Source organism: Plectropomus leopardus, chromosome 7, assembly GCF_026936395.1.
Source record: "Plectropomus leopardus strain MGB_pleo_1.0 chromosome 7, ASM2693639v1, whole genome shotgun sequence".
NCBI classification, from domain to species: Eukaryota; Metazoa; Chordata; class Actinopteri; order Perciformes; family Serranidae; genus Plectropomus; species Plectropomus leopardus.
The window spans coordinates 14,968,791-14,986,757 of NC_142182.1; the positions used below are offsets into that span (position 1 = coordinate 14,968,791).

General features: G+C 42.5%; 1 long non-coding RNA gene across 2 annotated transcripts in view; it reads left to right on the forward strand.

Moving 5' to 3' along the window:
* LOC148189162 (uncharacterized) overlaps positions 1-17,967 on the forward strand; it is a 120,564-nt gene that overhangs the window by 12,108 nt on the left and 90,489 nt on the right. Inside the window, exons 2-5 of one of the 2 annotated variants that reach the window (XR_015776883.1) lie at positions 3,357-3,419; positions 3,853-3,994; positions 5,031-5,137; positions 17,543-17,758. This is a non-coding gene — a long non-coding RNA (uncharacterized LOC148189162). Of the gene's footprint in view, positions 1-3,356; positions 3,420-3,852; positions 3,995-5,030; positions 5,138-13,647; positions 14,144-17,542; positions 17,759-17,967 lie in introns of those variants that run through there. The other variant, XR_015776884.1, reaches the window with a different exon arrangement.

The window sequence follows — 17,967 nt, forward strand, 5'->3', positions numbered from 1 at the left end:
ATGTAACAGACATAGATTTATGATGTTATGATTTAGTTAGGTTTAGGCCAAGTCTGAAAAGTGAAGCCAGTGTTGAAGTGCCTTAAACTTGCATTCTTGCTAATTGTGAACAGGGTCCAACTCCACTGGTTAAAGAAGAAGACTGAGTGGAAGTCTATGAGAAAATGTCCTTACTTCTCACATGATTTATTACTCAGTCAACATTTTCTGAATGAGTGTGTATGTAATCTGTATAGCTAGTTTCAAGTAATCTTCAATACTGCATGATATGTATTATTTGTTAATTAGGATTCCATCTAGAGCAAAATAGACAAGTGGTTCCTAATTGCCCCAGCCACAAGCTCCATATTTCGTCTTAGTCACTAGTTCAAGGTCCAGACATTTGATAGATTACCACATATTCAATTTTATTTCATGAAATATAAAAAATGTTGGCATTTTAACCACAATAAATAAAAAATATTAAAGGAATAAACAGAAATAGCACTTTAAAATAAAAGGTGTTTTTTGGTTTTTTTTTTACAAATTTGACACTTTCATAAGTCACTTGGGGTCTATTCAGAATGGACTTGCGACCAATTTGTAACCACTGAAATAGACAATGAAACCGGGTATTCTTTAGGGCACAACCACCCTGTAACTACAGTGGCAGTGTCCTTGGGTTCTCGGTCAGATTCAACCCTAGTTCCTCTCCAGCACCACCCACTCATCAAAATGTGGTCACTTTTGGCTCCAAAAAACTAATATGGCAACGGCCATACTAGATGTAGTCCACAAACTAATGGGTTACATCATGATGGCTATGTTTACTTTTACTTTCTGAGTTTGTGGTTTTGTCACGAAAATCACTTTGTTTAGGGAAAAATTATGGTATTGGGGGTTGGGGGACCTTTGGTGGTTAAAATTATGGAACAATTATGGTTATGCTTAGTCGAAACAGGAATCAAACAGCTGTCTCACATGTTGAACTCGAATGCTTTGTTGACCCATTTGTACCAACCGCCTATGGATGCAGGCTTTATTGCTCCATGACAATGTCACATGATTTCTACCTTTGCTCCTGTTATAATTTCTGCGCCTGCTCGAGAGCTTTGTCAACAGATGATGTATAAGGGCGCTTTCTGAAATGATTGCTTCTCTCATTCTTGGGCTGGTTTTGATCCAGATGATCAGATGAGTTTTTGAGGATTATGGTAATACCTGGGAACAGCTGTAAAAGTTGTGACTTTCTTGTTGCTCGTAATGCTTTCAGTGAAGAGGCTGAAGTTATATCATTCTTTCACAATCACAGTGAGATCCCCTTTTTTATTAGAGCATCAGCTTAAAGTCAAAAAAATGAAAATGTTTATTGAGTTATCATCCTGGTGGGTCTGCTGGCTGAGAGTCCCACGAAGGACCTTTGTTGCATGCCAACCCCTCTCATTTCCAGTCATCCCTGTCTTTCCGTAAAGGATCTAGAACAAAAGGAAAATGCCTGAAAAAATCAAAACCATAATGTAAACGTTTAGACTTTTCCATTTAATTTCTAAGTTAAGACAAGGCTGGCACAAAACCTTGTCCGAGAAACAGCCCTCCTTACTGACTGAGTCTCATCTAAATTAATACCAGTTGCAGTGTTGCGGTGTGGACCTTGACACCAAATAATGAACAGCCCCTGTCTTACCCGTGCACACACACAAACACACACCCTCACTCACGCATACATCATACCCAGGGGGGACACCCTCAGGAAAAAACACATCTCTTGCTCCCTGATGATTGGGCAGTGTGACTGGATAGTGGCAGGGGTTCATGCGGGTGGGGGGGGGGGGGGGGTGTTTTTACAGGAACCACATGTTTCGGGGATGACTGGTGACTGCTGAGTATCTGTTAACGGAGCTCCCTTCTGACAGCAGCCTCCAGTTGCCACATCGGGACCCAGTGACTTGTACTTTCCCTGATAAAGTCCTGCTTGTTTTTCCCGGGAAGCTCGTGGAATTTAGTCCCCCGCTCCCCCCACGCACCCAGCAAGCTGAGCTGTAAGAGCCAAGCTGTACCTCTCTGTCTCCCTCATATAAGTTCCCAATAACTCGTAAATACTTTCATGGGACCCCATAAGCCACACATTAACCACAAGATCTTATACAACAATGTAAGTATGCGTGTGAACGCAGTAGAAGCCACTGTTTCTCTCTTTGAAGAGCTTGATCATGTTAGTGTGACTTAAAAATACGATAAATTAGCACGTCATGACATTTGTTTAACTGTCGCCATGTCAATTTGTATGAAGAAAATAACACTTAAAACAACCATTGAACACATTTTACCAAAACTTCCGCATTTTGCCAAGCAGCAACTTACGATGCTGAAAAATGAAGCCAGTGTGGAAGAGCCAAAAATTGTCATTCACTGAATGGCTGCTTGAGTCTGGCTCCAGTATGGAGTAAATGCCCCCAAAAATCCATGTTTAAAGGGCCAACTTTACAATTAAAAAAAAACAAAACATTTTTACAGCCTGGTACAAAAAATGTATTTGGTCTTTATAGTTAATGTCAAATTAATGACAACTTTTTTTCTTTTTTATAACTCGCCCGTTTACATTTTATTTAAGCTTACACATGTTTAAGTGCAGGGCAGCTTGACTAACAGGCTGTCTGCTAATATTTTTCTTCACCTCCAGTGAGATCCACCTGTAGCTTATCCTCAGCACCAGCCTTTCTCAAATATGGTCACTTCTGGTCCCAAAAAAACAAGCTGGTGACAGCCGAAATGCCAAACTCGAGGCTTCAAAATGGCTGTACACAAACCAATTGGTGATGTCAAGGTACCTACATCCATTATTTTATAGCCATATGAAGGTTTTAAATACAAAGTATAAATATATAGCTTTTGCAACCCCCCCCCCCATTCACAAAATAAAAACATGAAAGGAGGAGAGAACTTCTATTTTTACAAAATTACACATACACCATAAACGGATGCAGAAAAGGTACAAACTGGTGCATAAAAAGTCACCAAAATGCTGGAAAATTAAGTGTTTGATGCTCAAAATTTTCTGGTGGAGAGCACACAAACCCCCTGTTTTATATGTGTCCCACCCCTCAATGCTGTAACAAAACCAACAGCCCTGAATGCAAATGAAAGTGACAAACAGCATTTTGTTAGCTAGATAAACACTGTAAATACTATTAATATCTATCAGTATCACAACATGTGCTTGCAGGTTATAATGGCATTTTTTCCTTGGGTTTTTTTGCTCTTTTTCTGCATATGATAACATTTTGTGAGTTAAAAAGAAAGCAATATCTAATTTTTCATAATTATTTTTGGTCGTCCATATACTTTATAATCATTTGCCTCCGTCTCTATTGTTGCAGTGGACATCGGCCAGTGTGTTTCTCCCTCCCTGTGTCTCCAGATAGAGCTGCTGTGGTTATCAGGTAGGAGGGCTTTTGACCTCCCCTCTAACTCACCCGTATCACCCTGTACCCAGCAGGCCTTCCCCGGAGACCCTCCCCCCGACTCTCCACCTTCCCTGGGGGCTCTCCGCTAGGCACTGGCGGGCTACTGTTGGTGGATACAGTATCTATGGATGGCAGGTCCTGGAAAGAATGTCTAAGTGAGACAGATGGGGAGAGGATGATGAGTTAAAGAAAAACATAAAAATAAAATAAAATAGAAGGAAAGAGAATGAAAAAGATTTAGGGTGTAAGTGAGACAGAAAGGGAGAGAAAAGAGAGGGAAAATCACAGGAGGGAGAGAGAAAAGAGGGAGGCTCATTCAGGGGAAGATAAAGTTCTCCCTTTTTTCCCTCTTGTTTTTGACGGGCCAGTTGATGTTTTTTCTTTCCCTTCCCTTCTTTTTTTGACACAGGCAGTCGAGACTGGATCACCCGAGTGAAACCACCTGGTGTGTCTCCCTGCTTACCCCCCTTTCCTCCCATACATGCACTCAGTGACCATCTCTGTCCCTGGCTGCACGCCAGGTCACCTTGGCAACCCCGCCCCATTAGAATGTGAGAGGAAATATTTTGCCCATTTTTATTATCTCTTTATTTGCTGCTGATGCTGTGCTTTTTAATAATGTCTGTGTGTGAGTGTGTGTAAGTGTGTGTGTGCGTGCGTGCATGCATGTGTGTATTTTTATAAACTTTCCTTGTATCCCTTTTTCGAGGCAGGAGCATTAACATACCGCGTATTCCCCTTCTCAGCACCGCGCGGGAGAGCAGAGAGAATGTGCAGCTTGCTTTAAGTGGAACTTTAAGAGTCACACAACATGCAGCTGGTCTTTATTACTTCCCCTTTGGTTCATTGAAGCATAATTACATTCTGACTTCATCCCAACCTTAGCATGACCTCTGCTCTCCCGTCAGACACACTGGCAGCCCCACGCACACACACGCTCACTTTTATGCATGCCCGCCGCCGCTGCCGCACATGCAAACATGGGTATCGCACATGCACATTTTGCATGCATGCATGCACACATGCACATAAATGCAGGCACATGCAATCACACACACACACACACTCACACACACAGAAACTCAAAATCCCACCTACAAACAGACAGACACAGACATTTAGCCTCAGTCTGAGCTGAGATCATACTGGACCAATATAATAGTGTAAGTGAGCCCAAACACAAATTGGGCTCCTGCTGGAAAACTCTGCTCCATGCGAGTTCTTGTTTGTGTGTGTGTGTGTGTGTGTTTTTGTGTGTGTGTGTGTGTGTGTGTGTGTGTGTGTGTGTGTGTGTGTGTGTGTGTGTGTGTGTGTGTGTGCGCGCGCATTTGAGGCTTGCCGGATGGAAATGAACCCCACCGACCCCGTCCCTCCCTCCCTCTGGTTTTCCTGTCCTCTGCTGTTCTAATTGGAAACGGTCGCTAATCAGTCATAAATTATGACTTTTTACTGTCACTTTTCCATCCTCCTCCTCCTCTTTGCTTGAGCCCTTTCTTGAAGGTGTGTCCACTTTCTTTTTCTCACTTTTGGAGTGGTGATGTTATGGGTTTTTACAGTCAGTCTTTTTTTGTTGTAATTATCAAACAGGGTTTCCCCACATCACAACAGCTGATGTCCTTCAGTAGGCCAACGCTGAACAGCCCTTCAGCCTGGCAAAGATGGGAGGAACATCAAAATGAGGTAACAGTAGGGAGGTGAGTGTCTGTTTTCGTTACCTTAAAACAACATGGAGGAACGGCCAGGTTAACTGGGTGTTTGGTTCTATTGTACTCCAGAGTAGTTGGACAGGGGACTAAGGGTATATCAGGGTTGTTTATGGGGTGATGCTGGACTGGGTGGGCTTGTTAAACATCATTAAGGCCCCCTTACGTCACCAGCCTAATGTTTGGGAAACACAAAATGTCCCTGTGATGTGCCGATGCCATGCTACTCAACTCACAGCAAATATTTACCAGCACAAAAGCCGCACCGCTGGCAAGGCAGAGACAATATAGAGCCAAGTAATCTGCTTGATTACTCTTGGTTTATTCCATGACAGCCATTGCAAAGATGTTCCTTCCTTCATCATATAGTTGGAGTAAAAACAGCCATCTATACTGTGCTGTACGTATGTGTTCTGATAGGAGCCCTGCAATGAAACCCTTGCTTAGATCCATCAATGTCATGTGATTAGCGGACTCACTGGCACCAAAAAGGAGCCATGGAGTCGTGAGCTGACGTCATGTGGCATCCCTTGTTGCCAAGTCTTTGTCATATCACTCAGTGTTATGAGATTATTATCATGCATGACAGAGACGTTAGGGTGCCCTGCCACTGTATTGTGTTCCAACGTATCCATCAGGGTTTCCCTCAATTTAGAAATGAGATCATTTTCATATGGCAACATGATTCTAACTTTAAACCAGGTTTGGTCCACTGTTTCCCACTCCACCCTTCAACCACACCAGGAATATCACTCACTCGCCCTGTCTGAGAACACTTACTGTGTGTGAGCGCGCGCTCGAGTGCGCATGTGTTTGTGTGATTGCACATTACGGTATAAAAGAGTGAGTGTGTGGAAGTAAAATAGAGTGCGAGGCTATCACACTCTCCAAATAAAACAGAGCTCAGATCTGGAGATGGAAAAGCCTTGATGAGTGATGTCAGACAGATTTTACACAGGATTCAACTGTAAGGTCACTGCTGCAGTCATGGAACAGAGCTCAACACACTTAATGCTCAAAGCCATTTCAGTGGCTCTCCCACCCGCTTCATATTTCTATCACCACATTAGAAACAGCCAAGCGTTGACTATATATCAGTTTTCACATCATTTTTGTCACTTAACATGTGAGTGTTTTTAAGAGGTCCGAAACGGGATTATGAGGATTAATAGTCATGATTTTCGTTACTTGTCTCCTCAACCTGATTTCTCTGTGAAGATGGTTCTCACTGTGTCAGTGTCCACCGCACGCATGTCCAAATTTAGCCACCTGCTACGGTTGGCTGATAATTTTTGATGGTGCTTTGTTCCTGATGGCGGGTTACTATCAGAGTGAAGCAGCACTACCTTGGGCTGGTAAATGGATCTGTAACTACGTGTTTGCCGTCTCCTCCTCGTCTTACTCCTCTTCTCCTTGTTTCTTTTCTTTCCTCATTCTATTTTGAGCATCTTACCACAGCCTGGGCCTGCTACTGGGAGAGAAACACCGGATGAGTGTAAAGCTGGATTTATGTGCCTGTGTCAGGGTATTGCAGAGGCTATGAGTGACATACTGCCGGAGCTCATGCAGTATACCTCAAAAATAAAAATACATGAGAGTGAGGAAGATGCCATGCACAGACCGCAAAATTTGTGATTGGTTGAGTTAGGCTGCTTCCGCCAAAGATGTTTCTAGTGTCGGCAGAGATTGAGAATATGGGGCAAGTTTGTGCAAGAGCTTTAGAATCCTCTGTTTCTTTCATAAAACTATACACATATTTTGTGATCTGCATGATGTCTTGATCATTGTTCTTAATCACAAGCTGAAAGGAAACATTTAATCCTGATTACTTCAAGTAAACAAAAGAATTCGTAGCTCAGTCTCTTTTTGAGTGGCTAGATAAATTTGTATGTTGTGATTCAGTGGAATTTCCAGAGCAAACCCACTGTTCCCACTGTGGCTCTCTATCATAGGGCACAGTGGGTGTGGTTTCCACACCAAATGCCACTCATGACAACCTCAATCGATGGCTCTGTACTGCATGTAAACAAACTGCCACGTGTTTCAGCAGCTTCGCGAACAATACAGACTAATAAACACATATTTCACGTGGCTTAATCTGAAAGGGGAAAGGTACCGTATTGCCTCAGCCAACACTTGGAATCAAAGGTTTACCTTAAGTTAATCCGTGTATAATTCGTTCAATTAATATTCAACTGAGAATCAAAAAACGCTAAATTAAAATACGGGTCATTTCCTGTTTTTTCCTTTTTGAAATGAAAACAAATAAATGAAAATTAATTTGTTTTTCAATATCCTGTTTGTTAATCAGGATCAAATAAAGGAAAGTTGAAATACGGGCCGAATTTGATTTTATAATTGAATTTGTCTGATCTGCGTGACAAGGAAGTTCATATTTTTTGGTGGCAAAGTTAAAAACTAAGAGGAGAGCTGTGACTGTGGGCAGTTTAGTTTAACACCATGGCCACATTGGAGCCCAGCGCGCGTGTTATTAAGGAGTTGTTTGAAGCTGGTAAGATACACTCAGAAATTTCTTCCACGATCCAGCGATGCTCCGAAATGAGTGCCGTAAGATTCTGCGCTCAGCATGGACCCAAGAGGAAAGGCCACGCGCTCTCTCCAGCTCTCTGTCCAATACCTGCCCTGTTTGCTTGGGTCCGTACTGAGCGCAGAATCTTCTGACACTTATTTTGGAGCATCAAAAATGCGAACGTCCGGGTCATGCAGATCGGACAAATTAAATAATAAAATCATATTCGGCCTGTGGCCTGTATTTCAACTTTCCTTTATTTGATCCTGATTAACAAACGGGATATTGAAAAACAAAACAATTTTCATTTATATGATTTCATTTCAAAAAGGAAAAAAGGGAAAATGACCTGTTTTTTTAATTTATTGTTTTTTGCTTCTCAGTTGAATATTAATTGAAGGATTGATACACGGATTTAAGTCAACCACAGATCTCCACTACATCCATCCCTCTCAGCCAGTGTAAACACAATAACTTTTTGTGTATATTAAATACACAACATGGCCTGATAATGTGGAGCGCATCCACTTTGTGTTGTGCTGCTACGGCATTTAGCCAGATCTGAAACTCACTGTTAATCAATTTATACTCGACAGGGTTTTAACTCCAATACGGCTGTGTGTGTGGGTACGTGTGGGTGTGAAGCGAAGTCTGCTGGTTTGAAAGGGGTGACATCATTCTATGTGAGAACATGATCCAAACTATACCCTCTCAGATATTTCCCTTGCTGCAGTAGTCACCACAACTAAATTACGTGTTGGCGTATGCTTCCTCGGCTAAGTTCAGCAACATGAGTCTACAGTATGTCACATGATCCATAACATGCTCTGTGTACGTCTGGGGCCTAATGGACAATTTATGCTCTGTGCTCATTTCCATTTCTGAATGAATTTGATTTATTTTCCTAAGCCGTGTACTTCCTCACATACTCAATCTTTCCTTTATATCTTTTTCTCTGCATCCATTTTCTCACACAGTACACTGTAAATCCAAGTATCCTCATGAGAAACTGTATGAGCCCACAGACCTGAGTGAGCGTATGGGTGTGTGTCCTGTAGTCTGCAGGTCCAGGGGCCTTGAAGGGAGCTGCAGTTCAATCCAAATGAATGGGGGCATTATGTAAGTGCTTACAACATCGAGAAATTATGTAAATGGATCCGTTGCTACACAACAATGCTGCTCCTGTCAAAACATAAACAACATTGTACAAATGGCCGAATGTTCACAATGTTGAAATATGATGAAATCCACCCCAGGGGTGGTATACATGATCATATGTACACACATAAGGGAAGACTCGACAGGTTTACAAAAGGCTCCTCTTTTCAAATTTATGAATCATGGTCCGCTTTTGGCCAGCACCGACAGACTTCCAGAGAACACGTTAAGAATTATGTGTTATGAAGATTTAGAAAAGGGCTCGAGGAGTTCTCAAGTGTTTGAAAAAGAGCTTGATATAGGATTATGAGTAGCTGGTCTACTTGGTTCATCTCTAATGCTGTATGTGACGTGGGGAGGTCCAGCTGTGAGCCATCATCGAACACAGTGCTGTCCCACCTCATGCACCCTTTATGCGTCACTAGCTGTTTGAACTTCCCTGGCTGTTTTTATTTGGTTATGCATCAAATCATCAGGGGTCAAGTAAACAGCTCTAGTGGAGGTAAACAGCCTGAGGGATAGGCTTTCCTCTGAGGCCTTCAGCAGCTGAACTTCACACACACACACACACACACACACACACACACACACGCACACACGTACACACTCAAATCTGGGTGCAGATAAAAAGTCCTCAAGCCTATTTTGCACTTATCATTTTGGGTTCAGCTCCATGCTTTTCTCAGCACTGACAGATCCGTACGGGCGCCGGTGGCTGTTGCAGTTGGTGAGATGATGTTTTCTAGGAATCTGTGATGAACTCTGCTTCTCGCACACTCACAGGCACACACAACCACCTCCTCACCAGCTCAGGGTAAGCAAGAGAGAAAGAGGGGCAGAGAGTGAGAGAGAGGATCAAAGCCGGTGAGTGGGATGGATTCTCTGAAATGAATAGTGCCGGGGGATATTGCTTTAACCTTTGTCCAAAGCGCTGTGCTCAGGGACCTCCCTGTTTGTTTTAACAGCTCCGAGTTAGCAAGGGTCTCTCTAGCCGCAGAAGGAATCTAGGCTAACAAGACATATTCTCTACATTTAAGCGGGTGTTTCATGTCACGAGACGTTCTTCATCTACGGCCTATCCTGTCTGCTCCTTCCACTATGGATAACATAAGATCCGAAAACTGACGGGGCGTTTTTGTGGTCAGCATGATATTTTTGGCATTCAGTCAGCATCAAGGGGTTTGATCATTCGCTGAGGCAGATGTACAGTAGTGTTTTATTTCAGGGGTAGATCAAAAGTCTCCTCATGCTGTGTCTGACCACAACTAGGATTATATTAGGATTTATTTGTTTTGGGCCTATCCGCTTCACAGGGAGGCCAGGCCATGAACAACTCCTCTCCGCCACTCCCTGTTTCGATCGAAATCTCACAAGACTGCAGATGAATCTGGATGCACATCAAACTGCTCATGTCTTATTATGCACTTATCACTGTGGGTCCAGCTCCGCTCTTCGTTTTTGGCGCTGAAAGGTCCCATAGTACTGATGTTAGAGCAGACTGCTGGATGATGTTGGGAGGTTGTGGTGGGACCCTTCCTCTCCTCTCATCACTGTCTGTGTCATCACCCTCCCCTCCCATTCCTAAAGGAACCAGTAGAAGTTTTGAAGACACACGCACACACATTATGGAGCACTTGCAGAAAAGTGTCCGTTGTCATCTGAGAAGGTACAAGACTGTGTCTGTATGGCACAAGCATGTTGAGTATTTGCATTGTTTTGAATGACTCATTGAGTGAGTTTGCAATATTTCAGCTGCTTTTGACTACCTAAATACCTTTAGCCTTGAAGGATTGTCTACTTGCATGCTATACTAATCATCATAAAACATGAAGGTCTCCACATTTCCCCACATGTGCAGCTGCCGATGTGGGTAAATCACAAATGTTTTTTGGTTGAAAATAACGGTCTTGTGTCATGCCATACAGAGCAGCTGACCAGCTTAGGGTAAAATAATTGAGGCTGGGGGGAAACAGGACCGTGTTCACAAAGGAGAGGTCTGAGGATGCTAGTGGGTGGTTAGAATAACAATCTATGAACGCAGCAAACGCAAACACTCTCTCCTTGTGGCTGACTAAATTGGCTTCCCCGACTCACCATGTCCCACTTGAAATGCTACGGGACATATTGAAGCCCTTAGTTCTCCCTGCGTCTTACTAATAATCAGCCAGTACCCTGCCCCTCTTTTCTGGGCCTCCCTCCATCACTGCTCACACACAGCTGCACTGCAGCACGCAGGGTGGGAAGAGACCGGGCGGACGGCGGAGAGGGAAACGAGGCAAAAAAGACAGATGTATAGAGAGATATATAACAGGAAGAGTAAAAGAGATCTCATGGTGAAGGAGTGACTGATGGGAGGAGATATTTAATGCTATGGTAAACGGATAAAATGCTATTTGATGACAAGGCGAGCTGCCTCTTTGATTTATGATCGGTAATTTCGTTGAATGTGCATTGATATGGTGGGTTTAGTGTTCATATGCAGAATTTCTCTCACCTCCTCCCTCTTATCTGCGTCTCTTAGAGGATGCTGCTCATGCCTGTGGTCCTGGCTTTGGTGACTTTGGTTTCTGAATGCTAGACAGTTCATTGACTTGTCCCGTGTAAATCTGCCTGGGTGGGAAACGATTTGTGGCCGATGACATGTTCGCTCATTTGCGCACATTTGGCATACATACACACGGCCGCTGGATTTACATACGTAACCAACTTCATTCAGCCCCCCCCTTCCACACATAACATCTCTATCCCATTATTATACTACAAGTGCTTTAACACAACAAACAAAGAACATTGGGGTTTATGCTTTCATGTGGGACGCTCACCATCGACATGGCTCTCAAAGGTTAGAGAGGGTGTACGGTGAGGGGACTGGGTAATAACTCGCCGAGGTCTCACACTTCTCTGAAAACAGTACAACAAGCCCCACATCAAGGGAGCTTTGAGAAGGAAATGAGCAAAGAAAGAAAAGCACACAGCAGGAGCCGGAGGAGCCATATTTCCAAATTATTAATATTGTTTTTCAAAGTAATCCAAACACTCTCAGGGGATTAGAGGAAGGGGGCAGGGAGAGCGAAGCAAGCAGGTAGATTATCTGTCCCTGTGCAATTTTTTGGTTCAAGTGAACTGTCAACATGTGAGAGAGAAAAAGAGGAAAAAACGTCAGTAGTGGCCTTGGTTATATAAAGACTGAAAGCTGAATGAAACACTATCTTTATGGCAGGGTTACAGCAAGAACTGGAACTGGTGCTTTGGCTGTAGCTAAAAAAAACATCCTCAGCTCTGAGCTTGTCGTTTTCATTCAGACTCTTGTTTTTCTTTCAGCTAAAAGCGAGCTCCCCTGCCCAGAGAGCTGACTAGCGCTGGACACACAGTCACACAACGTGTTCCTCGCTCTCCCACTGTTAAGCTCTGCTCTGCACGGGCTTCAACAACAGCTTGAACCAGACACATGCCGCCACGGTTACTGTACTAATGGCCATAACATTAGCCGATGAAGGAAGAGATGAGGCTCGAACGCAATGCAAATAATGTAACGCAGAGGGAGAGGCTGATGTGGTAGTAAATAGCAGTCTGGAGCTGTTTCAACAATAACAGCCCTCTGAAATCAGAAGGATATTTACAAACTCCCTAGATTTCCCTCGTCGAGGGGATGTTTTTCTCCCGGTCCGTTGGGAAACACTGTTGTAGTGATGGGATAAGTTGTCACATTAAGCCAGTTGTGTACAACGTGGAGGTCCATCTTGCTTCAATTAAAAACTCCAACGCGTCTGGTTTTGATTAGGGGTCCTGGCAAAACCAAGGTGATTCCTTTCTTAATGAAAACCACCAGAGAGGCTGAGCAGTGCTAAAAACTGGTTAACAAAGAATAATAGCTGAGCAGGGAAGGTATCTCGCTCTCATCCTCCTTCCCCTGCCGTTTCCTTCCTTCTGGCCTACATAGTCCGCATGCCAGATGGACAGATCTAACCTTGGAGGGTTGCACAGGGTGATGGGGTAGGGGGTAAAGGGTTTATGAAATCAATCCCTCTCCCCTAACACTTCTTTATCCATTTCATTCCAGCATTCTTTTTCTCACTCCCCTTTCCCATCCCTTCGCTCCGTGAGGATTTCTGTGAATCCGTCGTGTCTCGGCAGAAGCAGACTCATGTTTCCGTTCTGAGTGGCGGAGGGTTTACTCCAGAGCAGAGGCCTGTTTTCGGTGATTTGATGTCTCCCCCCCTTTCCTTGGCCGCACAGTCACCAGTCACCTCATCCCTCATTTTGAGACCAATGGAATTTATTATTTACAAGCGCACTACATCTTATCTTGTGACCTTGTCACTCTGTAAGTTCAAATTCCAGATAGATTGTAACCAAAGACGCTGACTAAAAAACAGTTAGGCTTGTTGCTCACATTGAATGTGACAGGGCTCTTCATCCCGGAGTGTCTGTAGTGGGCAGAGAGGAGTGGAGTGACTGACAGACAGCGACAGCATAATGTATGCCTCTCTACTGTCATCTGTGTCACAGAACGCTCCAGTAGCCACAAGTGTGCCTCTCAGTCTGTGACTTGGCCAGTGTGGAGCTCACGAAAATGTGATGGTCACCAAGAGTGAAGGGATGCATGAAGCGAGAGGCGCCAAAGTGCAGAGAGAAAATTTGGATGGGAAAGACACACACCACGCGGATTCTCATAACACTGGGCGTTTCTGAAAATGTGGTCTGATCTAATGAGTGATTTAGGTGGTGACGCAGTGATTACCTCCTTTCATCTTTTCATCTCTTTTATTCTCTTATCTTTGATTGTCTCCCATTCCTTCATCTCTGTGATCAGGTCCTCTATGGGGCAGCATATCTGTCTCATCCCCCCGCCTCAAAGGAGAGGAAGCCTGAAGGAGACAGGCCAGCGGAATACAACGATGACAAATACACAGACAGGCTCCATCTGATAAAGAGCGTTTCCTCATGATGTTCTGTTAGGTTGTGTGTGGTGAAAAGATGTGTCTTGCAAAGAAAATATACAGCCAGTTTTAAGAGAAACCGCTGACCAAATCGAAAGGTGCTCAAGAAAATATTTAAATGACTTTGCTGAGAATTTTTTAAATACTTGTGTTTGAAAATATTAAAAAATAAAAGGGCACATGGAGAGCGCCAAGTGCCCTATCTTGCAACATTAATGAAAGCAAAGAATAATCTGCGTATCCGTGATTTATATCAGCTCCAAGATTTAATGCGTTCTTCATTGGATAATGCTTAACCCTTCTACCTAGTTTCATGAAAATTGGGAACACAGTTAGACCGTAATCCTGCTGACTAACAAATCTGAAAATATAACCTCAGTGGTTAGGGTAACAAAGTTGATGAATAAAACAACGATTATTGTTTCTACATTTGGTACAATACTATAAAAAATGACTGCATATAAAATCACATGCAATAATTGTGACAAATACCATATTTTTCCATGTCATAATATCACACATTATGTGGTGAATTATCAGTTAAAGCGTCATTATTTTCTGACAATAGTTATTTTAACATTGAATCAAATGTCTGTGCATAGAAGATAAAAACAGTGCTGACCACATAAACAAATAGCTCTTTTTAAAAAAAGACTATCTTTTATATTATTATTTTGGTCTTCAGAGCCTGCACATGAGCTGTATGACTTACTGCTCTCATCAACCCACCATGTGAAGCTGTGGGCAGCAATTTCTATTAAACAAGCTGTGTACATTAACTGAGGAGAGGAGTTTCGAAGATCAATTATAAAAATTGGATTTACATTCAGCAAGTGGCTAAAAACATGACACTACTCTGTGCTAATGTTAGCTTACAAGTAAGGGGCATCAACCAGATCCGCTTATTTGTTTTGAAGACTTTGTGCTCTCCAGTGGTTAAAAATCACATTGTGCAGTTGTAACTAAAAAGTATTTCTGTAAATCTGCTCCTTAATCCTTGTCTGACATACATTATCTGAAATTCTCCTTCTACAAAATAGAGGGAGCTGTCAGAAACACAAACATACTTATGAAGGCTTGTAAAAATCCTCTGAATAATTAGACAGAGGCCAATGGAGGTTGTTTTTGCCTCAAGTGAAATATCCCTGCTGACAATTTACTTCAACCCGGGTGTCATAAAGCTTTCTGCCTGCTGCCAAAACCATACAGCAATTTCAAACCATTAGATGTTTGTCCTGAGTACACCATAAATAAAATGTTCTCTCGCTCTGTCAGAAAATAAAATAACGTTTATTTCACAGAATGTGTGATAAGTGGCTTCCCTTTTGTGGTAGAACTGGGTCAATCCATCTATTTCCTATAACTATTTGTTATAGAGCTTGAAACCCAGAGCCTTCCATCTGAGAGGAGACAGTGCTAACTGCTGAGTCACTGTACCTCCTTTAAACTAAATGAATAAATTCAGTTTTAACTTTGGTCAGACATCATGCACAAGAGACATAATATGGCTACTTCAGGTTTTGCGCTAGTTGAATGATGAAAAAAATTATTTAATCTTGTGGTTCATCTAGACTTTTGAAATGTTATGTGACTAAACTGATTAAATCCTGATAGGGAGTGAGTCATTTTGCAGGGCATGTTGGTATATCAACTGATTTACAGACATCTCTTTCCCAATGTAAGTCTATGGGAAAAGGTCTTTTTGGGTTCGATGTCATCACGTGAAGGACCTGAGAGTTGTAAATCCACTGTTTGGCCACCATTGAAATTGGCTTTAAAGTGCAGCACACTTCTTGAGGTCTACCCAGGCCACATTGAGGGACAGCCTACTCAGATGACCTCAGATACTCAGATCTTTGGTTATCAACTCCCTGCCAGTAGACGCACAGCTTAAGCACCATCCCTGGAGCTGCCCTCCTCTCACTGAACAATCAGCTCAACGTCAGCCCAATTAGCACAAGCTAACACTGCAGAAGTAGCAGCTGTTTAGTCTACTGTTTAGTCCAATTGAAGAAATTCACACTGACACCAAGACAACTTGACTAGGGGTCGACCAATATTGATTTTCCAGGGCTGATACAGATTATCAGTAGTTAATGAGACCGATAACCAATATTTGGAACTGATATATATTTATAATAAAAATGAAAATCTTTCTGTCAAGATTTTGAAATTTGGAATACAACAAACTCTAGCACAAAACCTTGTTCAAATGCCTTTAGCAGATGTTTAACACATTCAAATTAGCTGTAAGAGACTTGACGTTATTGTCGGCTACCATTACATAACACGACTATTAAAATAAAACGCAGATACAAATAAAAAGCAAATTGCTAAGTATCGGCCCCAATAATTGGCGAGGCCGATAATCTGTTGACCCTTAAACTCAACTCTGTTGTTAAACCCTTAAATAACTGTTAATGTTAGCCGTGTGATGCTAAAAGTTAGCCCTGTCTCTGTGAGTGTGTGAAGATGTGAGTGTAGATGAACTCTCACCAGTGAGCGTATTGCACAAATACCTCTCACTGGTCGGCAAACTCAAATGGTCTTTGGTCTTTGCGAATGGAGATGACACATGTGTATACAGTATCTATATAGAGCTGTAAGTGAAGTCCATCCAGTGAAGTGATAGTGACATGTGGAGACACATTTTAATGCCAGGTGTGAACAGGCAGACTTTGAGCTGTCCACTTGTGATCGAATCTCACAGGACACATGTTAATAACAGGTGTAAACTGGTTTTAAGTTGAGAGCAGAAAGACTTGCTGAGGAAAAGCCGTAAATGTTCTTTGATTATTTCAAGCCATATCATCTTCTTAATTAAACAGTAATCCTCAAAACTGTTGCAAAGTAGGAGCAAAGTTTGAGGTTTTGTGGAAAATCATGTTCACTTTGACATACCTGTGGTGGCTACTCCTTCGTCAGAATCAGGTCAGCTTTGAGACGAAGCACTGTTCCTGACACAGTCACTTTTTAAGATGGTTGACATCATTGCTTACAATTGCAGAAAGGGGGGAAAACTCATAAATGACCACAACACAGAAAGAAACTATACTTTGTGGGAGTATTCTGGTTAGACCTTGGCCTTTCCTTGTAGGTTTTTCAATCTGTGTTTTATGTGTGTTTATATCTTTATTTGTATTTCCCAACATAGTTCAGCCAGACTGCTAATGTTAGCTCCGTTTGCCCAGTCATGACTGGCTGTTGTTCCCAGATCCTCTCTGTATTGTTCCTGCCTTTGAAAGATGTACAGCTCTTTAGAGATGGGCTTATAGAGTGTGATCACACAAATATATATATATATATATATATATATATATATATATATATATATATATATATATATATATATATATATATATATATATATGAATTTTATTGAATTTTATTGCACAGCCAGTTCCTGATTGCTGTCTGGTGCAATCATATAACTGCTCTCAACTAGTTGTCTGAAATTCCTCAGATTGGTTCACATGTTTCTGTACTGTGGAGAGAGTTGCATCAGATCCATTTTTTGAGAAATTCTACCCATTAACCTGGAATGATATGAATCCCGATTGCATGAAGCTACCAGGCACACTGTGCCTGTTTACTGACCACAGCATTCATTGCTAGAGGGTCAAATATAAATCCTCACCAGGTTATCCGACTCCCAAGGCGGCGCAAAGCACAACACTGCGGGAAGCCCAGAGGAAATGAATGATCAGGGCAAATAGTTTTGTAAAAGTATGCAAAAGGGTTTTTGAAACTTCCTTTATTTCCTGTCAGGAGACGAGTGACAGCTGTTTGCAGCGGAGGAATAAAGAATTGAAGCTGCATTCAGGAGAAGGCCGCTGGGCTCCAGGGGACAGGAGAAAGGTTCCTTATGAAATATTGAAGGAGACTGGAGATGGGGCCAGAGCACGTCTGCCCTTCCTCCTCAGCTCCTCCACCAGCCAACAATGTGCGTGCTCTGGAGGGGAACTCAAAGTCCTGCCTGCTAAGGTGAGTGGGTTCCTGTGAGCATGTCCAAGTCAGTGTCTGTGTATGTATGACTGCTTATCTATATATTTAAGAGCAGGTCTGAGTGTGTATGCGCAAGTGGGTCTGTGTGTGGCCCAGAGTGAGTTGCTTCACTTGGATTTCACTCTGCTGAAATAGCAGCAGAGGTTGGACAACCAGTGAGCAGAAAAGCTGATTTTATTCCAATAAAG